The sequence below is a fragment of the Lactuca sativa genome, chromosome 1 (genome assembly GCF_002870075.4).
Source record: "Lactuca sativa cultivar Salinas chromosome 1, Lsat_Salinas_v11, whole genome shotgun sequence".
Classification (NCBI taxonomy): domain Eukaryota; kingdom Viridiplantae; phylum Streptophyta; class Magnoliopsida; order Asterales; family Asteraceae; genus Lactuca; species Lactuca sativa.
In genome coordinates, this window is record NC_056623.2 from 236,207,544 (window position 1) to 236,225,371 (window position 17,828).

A 17,828-nucleotide genomic window follows, 5' to 3' on the forward strand; every position below is an offset into this window, starting at 1 on the left:
TCCAGGAATTAAGTCGATCTGAAATTCGACTTGTCTGTGTGGGGGTAGACCATGTAATTCCTCTGGAAACACTTCAGGATAGTATTGAACCACCGGGATCTCTTTGATTTGCTTAGCTTTAGGTTCTCTTTCTACTACATGGCCCATGAATGCAATACAATCCTTCTTCAGGTACTTGTAAATCTTCATGCTTGACACAATGTTTAAACTTCTTCCTGGCTTCTCACCGTGTATGATAAGGGTTTCGTCATTGGGGAAAGGTACCCTAATGACTTTCTCATAATAACCAACGTCCGCTCTATTCTTGGATAACCAATCCATTCCTACTATTACATCAAAACTACCTAGCTCTATGGAAATTAGGTCAATGCTAAAGAGTTTATCAGCTAAGATCAGAGTACAGCCAGAAATTATTTCATTAGCCCTAATTTCATACCCATCAGCAAGTTCAATAGTATAAGTATTCCTTATCTTTCTTGATTTCAAGTCAATTAATGGTCTAAATGCTAAAGAAACGAAACTCCTATCTGCTCTTGCATTGAATATTAGTGATGCAAAATGATTATTCAGGAGAAACATACCTGTTATCACTTCAGGGTTCTGACGAGCTTCTTCCACACCAATCACAAAGGCTACACCACTTGGTCGCCCACCTTGATTTCCTTGGAAATTTTGCCTAGCTTGACCTTGTCCATTGTTACCAGGCCCCTTGTTCAGTTTAGGACAAACATTACGAAGGTGATCAGTACTCCCGCACTCGTAACATGCCCTTTTCCCGTCCTTATCTGGCTTACAATACTTCAGGTAATGGCCTGTCTGATTACACTTTTGGCACACAGGGCAAGCTCCCTTGTGATGGAAGTTAGACTTATTTCACTTTGGGTGCGGTCCTGTGTACTGCTTTCGCTCCTGCATTTCCACGACTTTCTGTTCCTGGGTTTTAACTGGTTCTTGCTCCTGGGCTCTTACCATAAAGTTTCTTGAGATTTTCTGCTTCCTCCCTGACTTGCCTCCATACTTCTTCTCTCATTGATCTATTGGCTTGCTCTTACTACTAGAGTTTTCCTTTGTCGAGGCTCCCGTTCTTATCACATCATTGGTTAGTCGATTTGCTAGACTTACTACACTTTGAATGGTATTTGGGTTTGCTGCAGCAACCATTCCCCGAATCTCTGGTGCCAGACCCCAAATGTAGCGATTTATCCGTTTCTCCTCAGGAGTAACCATGTGAGGTACCAGTTTTGCTAGTTCATGAAATCAAACTGTGTACTTCTCTATTTGTGTTCCAACCATAGAATGGTTCCAAAACTCAGATTCAAGATTCTAAATTTCATCCTTGGGACAATACTCCTCTATCAGTAGCTTCTTTAGGTCTTCCCAAGTCAGCTAATATGCCGTTGTACGGCCTCGAGTTTGCACTAGGGTATTCCACCAGGTCAATGCTCTATCCTGGAGTAGACAAGTTGCATACTCCACTTTGTTGCGTTCGAGACATTTGCTAATGTGAAGGACCGACTCCATACTGTCAATCCATTTCAGCAACCCAACCGCACCTTCCTTTTCATGGAATTCCTTAGGTTTACAGGCCATAAAGGACTTGTAGTTGCATTCTCTTTCATTGCTTCCCTGGTTTGCTCCTCTAGTTCCTTGGTTAGCATTAAGACCCGCAGTTACTTGAGTAACAATGTTTGGGATTACTGCCATGAGTTGTTGTGCTACAACTTGAGCAACATCGGGTGTTTCGTTTTGTAGACGCCCATGATTAGGCCTTCCTGACATGGTTCTAAAACACAAGAGAAGAAATACATATAAATATATAAAATAATGTATAATATTTAGTTCACTACTAATTTTGAAAACCATAAGTGTTGTCAAATTAATGGTTTGCATCAATACTATGCATATTGATTTAAGAAAGGAAAGAAAAAGAAAAATCTTTTTATTCAACCATTGACTAAATAAATTCTAGGGTTTGACATCATAGTAAAAGTTTTCAAACATAAAAATAAACTTTTTCATTACCATTTGAAATAGTTTTAAAACCAAAACAATACATCAATCCCAAAATAAAGTTTTAATGTTTCTCCCAAAATACACCCTACATGGGTTTTCATTACATGATATGAAAAAAATACTAACATCAGAACCAAATACGAATCGCTATCCCAACAAGAAACATCCACACCACAATCAGTAACAGCCATCCAAACACATAATATGATGTCATCGCACAACCTGCCACTCGTGTAACAGCACTAGCAGTATCAGTAGCCTCCATCAAATGCTGAAACAGGATGTCCATCCCTATCAACACTTCATCCAAAACCTCCTGATGCCCAGCTATCACAGCGATATTGTGACGTAGGTCCGCTGCCATCCACTGCATTCTTCGGGACTCCTTCGGGGTCATACTTGACTGCCTGATAGGTATCCCTATAACTCACTGTGGTGGGGGTGCTCTCGGTCCTGCCATGCTGGGTCCTACCCTACTGGGTCCTGCTGTACCATGTCCTGTTGTACCGGTTGCTATCCTTCCCAGGATAGGAACACTCTTCCTTGTAGTCCTCCGAATACGAAGCCCATAAAGTGGTGGTTGTGGTAACACCGATGCGGGCGATGCCTCGTGTTGCCGACTCGGGGCGCTGTCGCTGCTGATCTTCATCGAGTCTCCCGTATCTTCTGTGTCTCCCGAGGGGTCTTCTTCCACCGAGTTGGGGGGATCACGTTGAGGGATAACGGTGACATAGTCAGACTCATAAGCCGAGGGGTAGCGCGAGAGGATGACGATGTCGACATAGTGGTCTGAGACATAGTTTCAATGAGATATGAAATAAATAACTATGAATTCCTATAATATGCAATGCTTACACACACACCAAAATTCACCCTTTTTTTTTTGAAATTTTGAAATAAAGTTTTCTCAAAAATTTGGTTGAATATATTCCCATTATAATTAACTCAAGCTTTGTATAAATCTTTCCTTAACTAAACATAGGTGATCAGACTATGTTTAATTGAGGTCCAGTGATACAACTCCCGACCTAATTATATTAGTAGTATGTTTGATGTAGAAAGAATATTGATAAGTTTTGGTTATAGGTTGTGTTTTCTTAAATGAAAACTGATGTTCTCTATAACTTTAGCTCTGATACCATTTCTGTCACACCCCGCTAAAGCGGAAATGCAAGATATGACAGCGATAAAGGTTTCATTGCAAAAGGTAAAGATACATCAACATAGTAATAGTTAAAAGTTTACAACCCATAATTTAACAAAACAAAGTACAAATTTTCCAAAATGACATTGTTCAAAAGATAACTTCGTAAAATAACTTCCACACGATGCAACATGCTCTATGATGATGAATCTTTATATCCACTTACTAATTATTTCCTGAAAAAGCATGTAAAATGAGTGTCAACTATGAAAATAGTTGGTGAGTTCACAAGTTTATAAAATCAAGATTTGGTATAAGACTTTCCATAATTACAAGTACATTGCTTTAAGTAGAAATAAAGTTTATTACTATAATGAGAAACATAGTTGATTGCTATGATTGATAAACGAGTTTGTATCGATATGAGCAAACAATGAGTTCCCAACCAAGCCTATGATTGATGCCCTATCAAGATCTATGCTTATCGTTCCATAGATTATATGGTATCATGTACTCAGTCAATCGGGCGAGTGAGGAGTTGTCAATTCCTAATAGCGCTATCAATAATGATCATTGGCTCAAAGGGTTAATGGTTGGAGTAAAGTAGAAGGGAAGGGACTTAAGACGATAAGGCCTCATGTTTCAAGATGCATAAACATACATAGCATAATATAGCACAATTTAGCAATTAAATACAATGAATAATAAATAGCTTTTCGGACATGCTTTTCCACCCCAAAACATAAAAACCGAAAATAGGGGAGTGCGTGAATACTCACAATGTTTCAAGCAGGTACAAGTGGTGCCTTGGAATACACCAACGCCTTACTACCGGGATCCTATGACATCAAACACACGCTAGTGAGTTTCTATGTCGAAATCTAATGCAAATATACTAAACTCTACATATAAAGAAATGCCAAATTTATGTTCTAATATTGGTTTTATATTAATTGGTTGCAATTTTTGTGAAATGGTGAAATTTTATAACTCATGTGATTAAGAAAATTTTTGGATATTAATTTTCCAGATTTTTGTAATAATAATTGAGGGTATTTCAACACATTTAAAGGTGTTTTAAACTCCGTAAAATTTAAAATATTATCAAACAATTTCCAAAATTGGTCAAACCTTGTATTTTCATTCTAAATACAGTAGAGGTTTCCCAGAAATTTTTTCCTTGAATTTTTGATGTGATTAACTATTTTTCTAAATTTTTAAGCCTTCATAACAACATAAATTCATGAAAAATAACATAAAAAGCATAAAAATTCCCAAACTTTTTATAATACTAACATTAGACGTACTTGAGCTGGGAAAAATATAAAAACGGTCTTCTAAATTGTTTAACTAAATTTTATGATTTTTGTGCATTTATTCTAATAAAAATTGAAATAAATAGAAAACAGTTTCAAAATCACCCAAACTTTTTGTATTATTGTTATTAAACATTATTAAGCTGGGGAAAATATTAAAATGGTTTCCTAAACTGTTTAATTCAATTTTATGATTTTTGTGCATTTATTCTAATTTGAAATGAAATAAATAGAAAACAGTTTCCAAAATTACCCAAACTTTTTGTATTATTTTTATTAAAACGTATTAAGCTGGGAAAAATATAAAAATGGTTTCTAAACTTTTAACCCAATTTTATGATTTTTGTGCATTTATTCTAATAAGAAATGGGTTTAAGTGTATTTAATCTTGGGAAAATAGAAGAAAAATAGCACACAGAATAAAAAAGTAATAAAATTTTTTATGAAGCTTCCTAATGTTATATAAGGTGTTCTGGTAAATTTTCATGAATTTTGGATGAGCGGATCTATTTCTTTTGTTTTTAGTCCATTATAAATACAAAAATAAGGGAAAAATAGGAATGCATTATGAAAAATTATGAAAATATTTTTATGAGTATCCCAACTATCTTAAGAGCTGCGGAAATTGTTAGATACCATTTTGACACTCTATAAAGTGGTTTTGAGATTTATTGGGACTAAACAAAAAGAAAATCAAAAGTCATACTAAACAGTAACAAAAATCGATAAAACTTAATGACGTGCTATCGTTTACTTTTGGGGTCATCCACTAATTTATCTACGATTTATAGACCTTAGAAAGTATTTTATATGATTTAAGCCCTTGTTTTTTTGTAACAATTTTAGTAAATCAAGGAAATGATAAAAACTCTTGGGATTTTCCAAATATTCATGTCATCTTACTGGGAATCTGGGGAAATTTTGTTTCGAACTAAAAAGGGTTTTTAGATTTTTTTATAAATAAAATCATTTACATGCACTATTAACAATGTACTTTGATCATCAAGCTCTTTAGCTTGTGTTCATCACATGCATCATAGTTTGAAGACCATGCATGGATATATGTTGGTCATAGTGATGTTTTCAAAGGAGATACTTGAATGCATAAGGTATATGAACCTTTAAAACTTGTAAAAATCCGTATTTTAGGATTTGACATAGGTTTTGGTCCTTGGATTTCACCATTAAACAACATGCATGTTGTTTTTGGGTGAGACCCTACCACCATCATCATTAAACTCGATATTCATGGATCTGTTCATGAATGTTCATAAAGAATGGTGTAGAAGAATGAGAAGTACCAGAAAAACCTTTAAAACAAGAAAGAAAAATGAAGGAAAATGAAGGATTTTTGTGATTACCTTGAAGAACAACCTTAGAAGATGAAGATTTGAAGGTTGAGAGGTGTTCTTGGCTGGAGAATTTCGTAGGTTTGGAGAGAGTAAGAGAGAGTTTGAGTGTTGTAAAGAGTGGAGTGTGAGAGAGAGAATGAAGGGGAAGTTGAAGTGTAAGAGAAGAATAAAATGATTGAGTATTTTTTGGGGAAAAGGGGTGCCTTGGAGGAGGTGGCCGACTTTATGAGTGAGAGAGGCTCCCTCTCTCTTAAAATTTAAATTATATGCACTCTTCAATTTTTATAAAACCCTAATTTTTATAAAAATGCTTCTTTATGTAATTCTTGATTTATTTGAAAAACTTTGTTTTTAACTAATAAATTAGGATTAATGTTTGATAATTTAAATTTTTATGTCTTTGATTATATCCCATAATTTGATTATTTAAATTTGATACAGTAGCTAAACAACTTACTAGAATCGTAAGAGTCAAGTATATTAGTCCTAGATTTTAGTTGGATCCTAGTTTATGTAAGATTTTGACCTAATTTATACTACTAGGCCATGGCATGTTGTGCATATATGGTTTTTTTTTATAAAAAGATGCATGAGTCCGAGAATGACCTGAATTTGACAGTTGTCACATGGAGAGTCCATCACGGACCATTTGCAGAAAATGCAAAGGTTTGTGGAACGCTTGCTGAAGTTGAATGTGAATTTCGATGAAGAGTTGGCCATAGATATCATTCTACACTCTTTACCTCCCTGTTATGATCAGTTTTGTATGACCTATTGTATGAACAAGGAGGAGGTCACTCTTAGCAAGCTTCAAGCCCTTTTGAGAATTGTTGAACGTAGTCTAAAAGGAAAATCTGTTGTATCTACTCCTACTCTTACTGCTGCTGCCCCAGTCCTGGCAATTGGACATGGGAAAGGGAAGTAAAGGAAGGATCCTTCGAATAGCTGCAAGGGAAAGTCTCATGATGGATCCTCTTCTAGTGGGACCAAAGCTGGTTCTGCTAATCCTTTTACCAATCCGAAAGAAGCAAAATGTTTCTATTGTCATGATAAAGGGAACTGGAAGCGAAGTTGCCCCAAATACTTGCACGATGTCAAGGATGGGAAGGTTAAGCCCACCCATGAAGGTATTTATACTATTATAACTAATAACTCATCACATTCTTGTTCTTGGGTACTTGATACAAGTTGTGGTTTCCACATTTGTTCTGTTTTGCATGGACTTAAAGGAAGTAGGGATGTGGAGCACGGGAAGATGAACTTGATCATGTGGAATAGAAAAATGTCGCCTGTCACCAAGATTGGAGTTTATTCTTTATTGCCTAGTAGTGGGTTAGAATTAGATTTGAATAATTGTTGCTCCTCATCCGATATGGCGAGAAATATTATATTCTTTCATGGTTTGTACAAACAAGGTTTTAGATTTTCATTTGATAGTCAAATTGGTTCTATTAATGCTTTTTATAATCGTGTATTTTATGTTAAAGCATTTCCTTGTAACGGTGTATATGAAACTGTGATGGTTTTAGACAACTTAGGAAATAATGTGTTGCACATTGATTCTTCCAATAGTTTGGATAAAACTGTTGGGTTTTAGTATACTACAACATCCTATAGTGCACATACAACCCTAAATACCTTGGATCTATGTTTTCTCTATTATACATGCAAATATGAAGTTTCCAAGATATTACCCTATACTAGCATACAAATATCATATACTTGGGTAATAAAATAGATAGAATACATACCTTTTTTATGTAACTTGTCTTGATGAAGCTTGAGTGCCTAAGGCCATTTAGCAACCAAGAACACCCCCACCATGAGTTTATGGCCGTAAACTCATGGGGAGTTGGTCATTTGGACCATAAACTCCTAAAGGAGTTTACTCTTGAAGAGTAAACTCCATATCCAAGCCATACTCGTCCATAGATGCTACCCGGGTCACTCCAAACACTTGAACTGAAGTGTTTTCGCGTCCAGAAGTGTTTAATATTATCTAGTTAGTGGTTCGAATTCTAATTAGATACATTTATGTATCATTTCATATTACATAGGAACCTCGCGCATTATCAAGCCCCGAACTGACACTTAGCATCCAAACCGACTCGTTTCTCGACTGGTGAGTTCATACCCCTACGCCTTTTCCGTATTTTCAATGTTTTCAGGGGGGAATACAAGCAAACTATAAATGTTTTCAAAACTTAAATCTGATGAAATTCTATAAATATCTGGCAAACTTTTAGATATCTTTACCCCTTATGTATTATGCGGAGCATAAGGGATGTTTTATCGAATATAACGACATGAATTTCAATTACAGTAAAGGAAACAATCAACCCAATCAAATTATTATGGTAATAATTTGGGATCTTTAGTTCTTGTTTTACGGACACAGATTTCATGCAAAGTTAATAGATAAACCATGTCTGATTCAGTTTATCTCTGTTTAAATTAGAATATCATGCCAGATAATTTCATTGTATTAAACTGTTTTACTGTATGATGTTTGATAACCACCGAGTATACCGTGAATAATTTAATACTAGCTTGTGAGATTTATCTTCATTAAAACCTTCGGGTCATCAGTAAATCCTCCCCGGAAGTGTAACCAGAGTCTCCTGGAAGGAGAGCGTGGAATTTGTGAATAGATCTATTCGGTGCTAGCTACAGTTAGGCGGGCACGCCTAGGGTGCCAAATTCTGGATATCGTCCGACGCCTGAAGAACGTCAAGGAGGTCTCGTTGTCATATTAGCATGGTTACCCGAATCACAATACGTATTAATACCAAAATATAAGTTTATTCACAGAATCTATATCTTCTCTTGATCTATAGTTTTACTGGATGGTATTCACATTGGTTTTAAATCTATAGTTTTATGTATTAAAACTACCTACTGTTGTCCTAGATGGTATTCCCAGGGATCTTTCAATATATAGTTTTACGTATTAAACTATCTACTGTTGTATTGAATGGAAATTCAAAACTTTAACTAAAATGTCTTTATAAGAAAATATGGGATTTTCTTGGATAACAACTTATCAGAAAACGTAGAGGAAACGTGATCTCTTTACACAAACAAACAACTTATGAACTCACCAGCTTTATGCTGATTTTCAAACTGCTTGTACTCTCAGGTCCACATTAGACAGGTACCCGCAATCTTTTGGAGAAGACGGAGCATTTTAGAAGACACGTCTTTACTTTTGTTCAAAACTTTTGTATAGATAAACATGCATCACTTTACTCTCAAACAAATGTAATTAATCATATGTAATGTAATGTTTTGTGTTTACTATGCTTACTATGTACATTGGTTGTGATACTACTCATATCGTCCTCCGCCCCGGAACGTTTCCGCCATTGGTTTCGGGGTGTGACACCGAAGAATATAGGACACGATTCATGATGTCTCACATAAAGACATGATACTAGACCTGTCCTTTTTCTACAATATTTCTATTTTCCAAGTTCTCATAATTCAGATTATGAAAAGGGATGTCGTAATCATAATCGAATTTTAGAACGTAAATAATAGACCCATATATATAATTTCCTTATGTTGAGCCATTCCAATACAAAATTCATATATATCCTTGACTAAAAATGATTAAAACCTCAATCTATGCTTTTAGAATTGAAATGAAGTATAATTTCCTCTCCCTTAATTATAGCAAAACAACTTTTCAACCCCTGCAACTCCACGAATTGAAACTTTTGTTTTCTATAATTAAAATTGCTAACTTGCAACCTTTATCATAATTATTGTGCTCCCACTAACGTGATGATTATTATCATAACACTTATGCTCCTACTAGCTTTGACATGTACTCAGAAATCAGCTGGACTTCTAGAAGTTAATACTTTACTGACTTTCTTACCAAAGTTCAGATTTCTAAAACGATATTGACTTGATAAGACTTTATCAAAATCCTACACCTTATCTTAGATAGCTCACAGGTGTATCTAAACAGTTTTAGAACTATGAAAAGAGATGCTGTAATCATAGTCTCAGTTGTTTAGATCTTTGCTATCTGCTTCAAATCTACTTGGTAGAAGTGTTTCCTCACCATCATTTTCATGAATCGGAGAGAAACCTTATGACCCTTAGATTTTATGGTGTATGTGTTCTTATCCATGTGAATTTGTCAAAACCATAATCACAAGACACGGTTAATGACAAATCCAAACCCATATGGATTGAACTTGTGCAGTCTTAACTTCTTGCCACCTGGCAGCACAAGGGTCTGCCATTGCTTCCAATTTGTTATGTAACCAATTGAGAACTCTAAGAACTCATATGCAAAACCAACTTTAACTAGAATGGGCACAAAAATAGAAATATGTCAACACGATAGGTTATAAACCTCACGTCGTGTGCTAGTGTTAAACTACAGGTTTTTATTCTTGATTAGATCTTGAAATTCTTTTTAGGATCTTTAAGACTCCCAATGTCCTCTTGACATATAAGACTATCTTGTCAAATATTTAAGAGATAGTTTGGATTCTTTATCAAGACAAACACTTCACACAATTGGTCTTAGTTGGTCTTTGTTTTATCCAAAACATAACAACTTACCAATTTCAAATGTATAAGAGTAGGATACTTTTACTCTTACATTTAACCAGTGTTAAGAAACATTCCTTTAAGATATGTCACTCAAGTTACAATCTTGGAGTATGACTCTAAGAATTGTTTTTGGAACGAGGTATGAATCATCTTCTTGATTTGACCATTTCAACAATTCATAGCTCCTCTTCTTAGCTATCAGAATGCTCTTAGAGGATGAATTGTGATAAGGTCTCTTAATCATTAAGATTATCATATAACAAGATACTAAAGTACTCTCCCATCTTTTCAGATTTGAGAAACTTTTATCCTTCTGCCTAATTTGATTCTTCTCATTCATTCTGCCATACATTGAAATTTTTCAATGTATCAGAATTACACTTAAACTTGTAAGTGTAACCATATTTGCTAAACTTTAGTAAAACATGACGAATAGTTTTATCGACATTTTGTGGTGGACTTTGACTAGTGCAAAAGAATGTGTACTTGATCCCTTAGTCCTTCACTTGACTCACATATACATGTGAACAAGGAACTAGTCTTAATTTTCCAAAGCTGAAAGTTCTCATTCATCATACTGTACAACTTGTATGATTCCAAGTTTCTATCCAACTGAAAACTTGGGTGAGGAGAAGCTTTCCTTATTTGGTAAATTTAGACACTACCATAAAAGAAAGAATCAAATTCATATTTCTAATATTGCTAGAAACATACAAACATCACGTTTTCATAAATCTCACTGCAAGGAGATATAAAATAAAACAAAACAAACTTTTATTTATTTATAAAATGCGGAAAAAACTTTTCCTTGCAATGAAACTTTAAATGAAAACTATATTATTACATGTTTCCTAGCAATATATCATAACTCCTAAGATTAGCTCAAGAATCCGATCTTCAATCAAGCGATAAAAATTCATCTTCGCGATCAGATTCAACATACTCTTTCTTTAAGTTTCCTTCACTTTTCCTTTGATTCTTAAAACATCAACATGTGACCCAGTCACATCATGTAATAAGAATCTCAGAATTGAAACTTAATCGAGTTAAATAGTGGACTTTACCTGAAGTAGAGTCAAACTTATTGACTTTATCAGCCTTATGATCTTTCAGGTAAATTTAGCAGCTTCGCAACCAATGCCCCTTACCATGTACCATTTTCATTGTCCATGGAAGTTTGGGAAGTTGATCTTCTAATCAAATTTGCTTTACTAGTCCTCCTAATCATTGCTGATTTAGAAGCACCAAGCAAATAGATAAGATCATTAAGGGTCATGTCATAGTTTGTTCCATAGTAGTCCCAAAGGAACTCACTATGTGACATAGAAAGTGACTGAACGTCCAACTTTCTCAAGACTTTGATACCCAACTCTCATGGCTTCTCAATATGTGACTTTATCTCCAATATGTGAGCCCACATAGACTTTGCTTGCCAATAGGGCTTGAGTGACCTTGAACTTGTGGGTTAGGGAGAATAATTCGAGGAGATGGAGGAAGTGAAGTTCCAAGAGATTTGGGAAGATCATAGATGTCTGAACTAGACATCTTTTGGGAGATATTCAAGATAGTTGATTTAAAGTCCTTAATATAACACCCAATATGAAATATTAAGGATAGGACCCAACACAATACTTTTATAACTTGGAAGAAAGATGTCATAATCCAAGCCATAAAATATTTGAAGGTAGGCGAATGACGATTCACCAATTTCCACCATGAAAACGAAATAATTTAATGAGGTTTTACTTGGATTTGAAACTCCTAGATCTTTTGAGATTCATTGAACTGTTCAATGGCATGTTTCAATCTCGAGTGTGCCCTTCAGGTTTTGTGACTGGGATGTCGAGGATCACAAAACAAGGTGTGAAGTAACCATGCAAATCACTTGGTACTCTTAAGTGTTTACCCCTCAATCGATGTGCCAGTTAACCACACACGCTCCATCGATACTATGATAAACATTAAGTTACCCTTTGCCTACCTTGTTAAATACGAGTTAGTGTGCCGGTTAACCACATACGCTCCACTAACCGACTTAAACAAAGTGCAAAGTGTAATTTCATGGATTAGCACCTTATTCACATTTTCCTAAAGTAACTAAGATTGGGAATTATAAAAAACATTTAGTTACTTTATATTTATCATTAATACTTTTAATGAAGGGAGAATTATAGTCCTTTTCCTATCTGTTCGGCTAACGACCCTCCACCAGTCAAGGAAGCGGTGGGTGAGAGTGGACACCCATTAAACTGCCATTTTATAGGCATCAACCTTATACCCCCCTTATAGACCAGCTTCGTGAATGAGGCCTACTAATGGTAAGATGACTTGCTCTTATACACACACACACACACACACACATATATATATATATATATATATATATATATATATATATATATATATATATATATATTATTAACTTATAATATTATAAAGTATAAGGGTTGAATTTTAACTTTTAAAGTTATAATGACTTAACTTGGAATTAAAGTATTCATGGGAAAACTTTGCAAATTCCAAAACTTGAGGGCAAGTTTTTGAAACTATTCAAAACTTTTCATTTCATAACTTATGAGTTTAGTGGTTCATTAAAATGAAGACTCTTCGTTTTTTATATAACCTCTTATTCTTTAATAACACTTTTAAAGAAGTGACTCTTAAACATCCATAACTAGAGGACAAGTTGTGGAGTCATAATACTATTTAATGAAAAAGACTCTTCATTTTTTATGTAACCTATGACACTTTTATGAGTTTTAAGATTCATAAATGTGACCTTTTATGTAACTTGAGGACAACTTACAAAAACACATTTTATGAATTACCTCTAGATTAATTAGGATTGAAAACAACTAAAACACAATTTTTTTCATTAATCTAAACTAACTCATAAATCAAGGAAACATAAAACTTTTGGTAATCCATAACTTATGGAGTTAAATGCTTGTTTTATGATGAAACTTTTCATGTTCCATAACTTAAGAATAAGTTATGGAATTCTTTTAAAACATTAACACCAAATTTTGTAACTCCATAAAAACTTTGAATCAATTTTTTTAAACCTTTTCATATCTATAACTTATGGAGGTTTCAAAAAAAATAAAAACTCTTTAGATCAAACTTTTAAAACTAATAAAATAATCATATCATTTTATCTCTTACTAAATTTGACATAATTCAACTCATATAGCAAATGATTCAAATTTTACAAATAATTAGTTTTTCACAAAAACAAGTAAGTATCTTAAAATTTGACAAACGTCATGTTTGTTTTCCCTTTTTTTTCAACTTTGAAAATAAAATATTTGCATAAATATAACAGAAAACAACCCATGGCTCTGATACCACTGTTGGGTTTTAGTATACTACAGCATCCTATGGTGCACATACAACCCTAAATACCTTGGATCTATGTTTTCTCTATCATACATGCAAATATGAAGTTTCCAAGATATTACCCTATACTAGCATACAAATATCATATACTTGGGTAATAAAATAGATAGAATACATACCTTTTTTATGTAACTTGTCTTCATGAAGCTTGAGTGCCTAGTGCCCCAAGTGTGGCACCTCGAAAGGTTCACACAACACCATGAACACTTGGAATAACCTTGAGAATAAGGATACTTTGGTTTTCTCTAGTGAAATCGGCCTTGCCCTTTCGTGTACACACACTAGTGCCAATTTCACCAACCAAGGACTTTGTTATATAGTGTGGAGATTAGGGTTAAACCCTAATACCCATGACCTTTCATTTCATATGATCCATGGGTTAAACACTCCATCGCACATATATATCTAAATGAACTTGGCCCATCGCACATATATATCTAAGAGTCCATATTTAATTAGTCCCTTTTTGATCACTTAATTAATTATAAATTAATTCTTGATCAATACTAATTAAATAATATGATTATATATTAATATATTAGAACTTATAATATATAAATAAAAATCACTAGTATCCTTTTTCCTCATCTTGTCAATCCAAATGTCCCAATGCCATGCAACCCAAATGGACCATGCCGGGTCGGGTCAAGTCTTACCAATTATAGTTATGGACTTAGACATTAATCCAACAAAAGCATCCTTGTGGCATTGTCATCTTGGATATATCAATAAGAAACACATAGGCCAACTCCAAAAGGCTGGAGTCTTGGAGTCCTTCGACTTAAAGTCGGATGATACTTGTGAATCTTGTTTGCTTGGAAAGATAACCAAGTCACCCTTCACTGGTACTTGTGAAAGGGGTGAAGGTTTGTTGGATCTTATACACACCGATATGTGTGGACCCTTCAGAACCGCCACAAGGGATGCTAAGTGCTTCTATGTGACTTTTACTGATGATTACAACAGATATGGCTATGTCTACTTAATCAAGCATAAGTCAGAAACTTTTGAAAAGTTCAAAGAGTTTAAACAAGAAGTGGAGAATCAGCTAGGCAGAAAGATAAAGATCCTCCAATCCGATCGGGTTGGTGAGTATCTTAGTATTGAGTTCCTATATTATCTTAAGGAATGTGGAATTGTTTCACAATTGACGCCACCTAGGACATCACAGCTTAATGGTGTGGCTAAGAGGCACAATCGAACCTTGTTGGACATGGTTCGTTCCATGATGAGTCGAGCTTCGTTACCCATCTCATTATGGGGGTATGCCTTAGAGACAGCCACCCATATCCTTAATCTAGTCCCAACTAAGAAGGTTGCCAAAACACCTCACGAGATGTGGACAGGGAAGGTTCCCTCGTTAGCACACATCAAGGTTTTGGGTTGCGAGGCTTCCATGAGGCATGAGACTCACGACAAGCTCGAACCTCGCAGTGAGTGTTGTATTTTCATCGGCTACCCACATAATTCTTTTGGATATTGCTTCTACAGACCGAGTGACAATGTTGCATTCGTTCCGAGGAGAGGAGTCTTTCGCAAGAGAGAACTCATATGCTAAGAGGACAGTGGGAGGCAAATTGACCTTGAAGAGCTTCAAGAGTTAAGTGATGGAGGAACCTCAAACACTAGCAATCAACCTAAAGAGGAAACTCCTGTTGAACCAATTGAAGAGTTCATACCTCTGAGGTGTTCCAGTAGAGTTAGTGTTCCACCTGTGTTATATGGTTTCCATATAACATCTGAGGGTGATACATTTATCAGTGATAACACACTGGTAAATTTGGATGAACCTAACAACTACAAGCAAGCCATGGTAGGCCTCGGGTCTGCAAAGTGGAAAGAGGCTATGGACAGTGAGATTCAGTCCATGTATGACAATCAAGTTTGGAACTTGGTTGACAATGTACCAGGTCGTAAGACAGTCGGGTGCAAATAGATCTTCAAGAAGAAGAGCAACATGGATGGGAAAGTACACACATACAAGGCACGACTGGTTGCGATGGGCTTTACTCAAACTCATGGAGTTGACTATGATAAGACCTTCTCACCAGTAGCGAAGATTAAATCTATAAGGGTTATGCTAGCCATAGATGCATTTCATGACTATGAAATATGACAAATAAATGTCAAAACTGCTTTCCTTAATGGAAAGTTAGCTGAAAATGTTTACATGAGTCAGCCAGAGGGTTTTGTCAATGCAAAGTACCCTAATAGAGTGTGTAAGCTTGAGAAATCCATTTATAGATTGAAACAAGCATCTTGCAGATGGAATCTTTGTTTCGATGAGAAAGTCAAAGAGTTTGGATTTTCGAGAAGCGAGGATGAGTCATGTGTATATGTCAAATCTAGTGGGAGTAAAGTTAGCTTTCTGGTGTTATATGTGGATGACATACTTCTCATAGGAAATGGCATCCAACCTTGCTGGAGGTTAAGTCCTGGCTTGGGAAGTGTTTCGCCATGAAGGACCTTGGAGAAGCTGCTTACATCCTAGGGATAAGGATATTGAGAAATAGGAGTAAAAGACTAATTAAACTTACTTAGAGTATCTACTTGGACAAGGTGTTGAAAAGGGTGAACATGGAGGATTCCACCAAAGGTGACATCCTTATCCAAAGGTTCAACATGTCGGATGAGCTTAGCCAGATTCACAACACCTTCCATGTGTCACTACTTCGGAAGTGTGTCACTGACGAGTCCGCAGTAGTTTCGCTGGACAACATCCAGGTGTATGAGAGTCTGAACTACATCGAGAGGCCTGTTTCCATCTTAGAGAGGAATACTAAGGTTATTCGGAACAAGGAAGTGAAGTTGGTTAAGGTGAAATGGCAGCACTATAGGGGCTCCGAGTGGACCTAGGAGCCGGAGGACGAGATGCGAGATCACTACCCGGACTTGTTTGCACCAGCAAACTTCGAGGATGAAGTCTAGTGCAAGTGGGGGAGACTTGTAACACCTGTTCTAGGTATTACTTAATTTATTTAAAATCTTGGGCTTTGGTGTGTGGAATTGACGAGTTGGGAGTCCAACTCGTCGAGTAAAGGGCATTTCAAGGACGTAGGATCTACACCCTACTCGACGAGTAGGTGTTGTAATGATAAAACCCTGATTTTAGGGTTTTCACCCTATATAATCTCCTTAATATCCTTGAGGCTGACCTCCCATTAGCCTGTAAACCCTAAGAACATTTATGCTAACCATAATCCCCATTCTCTTCCATTTTGTGAGTTAGTGTGGTTTTGAAGCTTAAGAAGAAGGAGATAATGTGAAGATCCAGCAAACCAAGCACCCATCCTTGAGCTTGGCCATCTTGTGGACTACTGTAAGTTTTCAAGAATCAATTTTATCATAGAATATGGCTAGATCTTGAGTTTACTCTTCAATTCCTATCCTTATTGTTGATTGCATGCATGGGGTTCAAAAAGTTTGCAACTTTATGAATCTCCAAGGCAAAATGGTCCCAAGGTGGGCTAGATTTGACCTTTGGTCGAGCAAGGACACCATGCAAGGGTTTTAGGGCATATTTCCCTATTTTTGGCCATTTTGACCTAGGGACATGCATGTCCATAAAGCCTCCATCTTTGGAACATTTTGAGGACTAGAAACTCTTCTGGAAATGAGGGATTTCAGATCCCTAGAGTTTTGGACCATATGGCAAAGATTTGGAGCTTTCCAACCTTTGATAAGGGCCTTAGAGCATTTGGAACAGTTCTAGAAATTAAAGTTGGAAACTTTATCCTTCTAGACACCTTAGGGCTTCAGATCTAAGCCCTGGAGTCCCTCCATTCGGTGTATCATCACAACAAGAAAACAGGAAGGGGGACTCGGTGAGTTCCCCTAGCAACTCGACGAGTCGGGTTGAGTTTCCCTATTTTCTGGATATCAAGTGAACTCAGCGAGTTGATGAAACAACTCGGCGAGTTGGATAGGGTTTGATCAGGTCTTCTGGACTTGGAAGGAACTCGACGAGTCGCTAGATGCACTCGAAGTGTTGACGTCAGCGTGGACCGTTGACTTTGACCAAGGTTGACCACG